The following is a 2,775-nucleotide window of genomic DNA, read 5'->3' as shown; positions in this document are numbered from 1 at the left end:
TAGTTTCATACAAAATGATAAAATAGCTTTGCGATTTCGCAACAAATGTCCCTGTGTGCACTTGCTTCTATATGTTCTGGCTCTCCTCAGACTGATGCTGGGTTCATATGTCTGTTTGTCTGGAGGGGCAGCATGTCAGATCCGTTTGCGAAGAGTTTTCTCTAGGGAGGGGGCAAGGGAGGTGCAACTTCCCTCCGTTGTCCGTAGCTGCGTACGTCCTTGACAAGAGAACTTAACTGTTCAGTCGCGTTACTACGATCACCACCTACAGGGTAGTCAATAAGCAGTAGATCAGAAGTTAAATGGCCGTAACAGTTAGCAAAAGTGCATTTTATGTCAAATTTTACTTATGTACCAAAGTCAAATCGGAGTGTTCTAAAATGCAGTTTTCTTAAAAGTTAGAGGCTGAACGTCTGAAATAGAAAGTAGCCGGATTCTTCTGGGCCAATAAAAGTGCAGCAGGGTGAAGTTACTTATCATTATGACACCCACAATAGTGTCTCCTTCTTTTCAGCTTCCCTGGGCGCAGCATATCAAGTATAGGACAAGATGCTTTCTAGTTACTGTTTAAATGTGTATGACTTCGGCTGTGGTGCACCTAGTCCATGCTCAAATGCATGTTATCTTTTTCGGTTGCTGAGTACAGATGAACGTTCCAGATCCATTGGTAGAGATATTTTTGATCATATTTCACAAGTTGTCTGTAACTATTAAGAATCCGAAACTTCCGAACATAACAATATGTCACACCTGCTACATGTTATTAGTAAAATTTGCCAGAAAATGCACTTTCGCATAGCGCTAAGGCGATTCAACCTGTGGCACACTACTGACGACGGGCTACCCTGTATATGCTACAACTAAAACGTCACCAGATTTAGCGCACCTAAGGTGATTTATTATTAATGGTAAGGTTGTATTGTGAAAATTGTTGAATTTGTTCCTAAACTCTCATCGATTTGTCAACAACTCGAAGTTATAAGGGGCAATCAAATGCTTCCTTTCGAAGGCCATACAGTGCAGAATACGCATGGTATGCCAATCAGATAAAATCGCCGTGATCATGGAGGCAATCATCCCACCGATGTGCCGGGTTGGGAGATACCCGTTTGGATAAACACCGTGGAGATAACCGTTTGGATAAACACCATGGAGATACCAGTTTGGATAAACACCGTGGAGATACCCATTTGGATAAACACCATGGAGATACCCGTTTGGATAAACACAGTGGAGATACCCGTTTGGATAAACACCGTGGAGATAACCGTTTGGATAAACACCATGGAGATACCAGTTTGGATAAACACCGTGGAGATACCCATTTGGATAAACACTGTGGAGATACCCGTTTGGATAAACACAGTGGAGATACCCGTTTGGATAGACACCGTGGAGATACCCGTTTGGATAAACACCGTGTCCTGCTGCGTGAAGAAGTCTGTAACTGCCTGCTGCACATCCCCGTCTGACAAGAATCGTCGCCACTTCAAGACATTTTATAAGAGACTGAAGGAGTGATAATCGAATGGGGAGATTTAATGACTAAAGGGCGGGTTCTCGAATGCCTCACATTTGAGTTGGCATAATGGATGAGGCCTGCTCCCAGATCGCCTGGCGTCTGTGCTTATATACCGTCATCGGAGTCGTGCTATGTTGCTTATGTGCTGTAGCAACGTCCTCTAACGAAAGCTTTCTTATCGTTCCTTATATTATAAAATGACTTTTGAATGACTAATTTTTATATGACACCACATCTGTCCTAATTTTTTACATTGAGTCATTTTTACCTGAACGTGGCGGGAAAATGAGGCAACAGATTGGTATTAAATTACACAGGCTAACATGTTTAAGTTTCTCCTTTATGTTGCTTCTTTTATAATTTAATTTTGTTTTAGCATCCTAAGTAATTCAAACTGGGGTTGGTCTAAAATTAAATCATATCAATATAAACTACAGAAATGCAGCCTTAAGTCCAGTGTTGAACAAGTTCAATCAAGACCAGAGAAGTTAAACGTGAGTGTATCATATACAGTACATAGTTATGTGGAGTGTCCCATCCAGTGGACTCTGAATGCCTCAGGTACGAGCAGGATATGTATCCGTACCAACTTTCCCATTTCTTTTCGCTTCAGTTTCATCATCCACTAAACTTCTTGTCTCGAATTAGCATCCATACAGTCTGTTTCATTGTCGTTGCACAACTGGTAAACTCTCTATCTGATTCTGATTCGGATTCAGACTATGCAGTATCAGATTGCTTTTTCATAATTTTTTGTTACTTTCAAATCTTAGAATTTTCTTTTACATTCCGTTTCTCTATTTTAATTTTTAATATCTCTTCATATAGCGTAGCCAATGCCCTTGTCGCAGTGGTAACACCGGTTCCCGTCAGATCACCGAAGTTAAGCGCTGTCGGGCTGGACTAGCACTTGGATGGGTGACCATCAGGTCTGCCTAGCGCTGTTGGCAAACGGGGTGCACTCAGCCCTTGTGAGGCAAACTGAGGAGCTACTTGATTGAGAAGTAGCGGCTCCGGTCTCGGAAATTGACATTCGGCCGGGAGAGCAGTGTGCTGACCACATGCCCCTCCATATCCGCATCCAGTGTCGCATGTGGGCAGAGGATGACACGGCGGCCTGTCGGTACCTTTAGGCCTTCTTGGCCTGTTCGGGAGGAGTTTAGTTTAGTTTATATAGCGTAGCCGTCAAAATTGTGGAGTGTTGCAGCTCTCAGTTCGTGTTTTTATTGTAAATGCATCCTTCTAGAAAATTG

At 42.6% G+C, this 2,775-nt stretch overlaps 1 pseudogene; it reads left to right on the top strand.

The window, feature by feature from the left end:
- The first annotated feature begins 2,354 nt into the window (after positions 1-2,354).
- On the top strand, positions 2,355-2,472 carry LOC126196029 (5S ribosomal RNA; annotated as a pseudogene).
- Positions 2,473-2,775: the final 303 nt, after the last annotated feature.

This window comes from Schistocerca nitens, chromosome 7 (assembly GCF_023898315.1).
Source record: "Schistocerca nitens isolate TAMUIC-IGC-003100 chromosome 7, iqSchNite1.1, whole genome shotgun sequence".
NCBI lineage: Eukaryota > Metazoa > Arthropoda > Insecta > Orthoptera > Acrididae > Schistocerca > Schistocerca nitens.
Note: the sequence above shows the minus strand (reverse complement) of the source record. Positions and strands in the feature narration are given on the sequence as shown.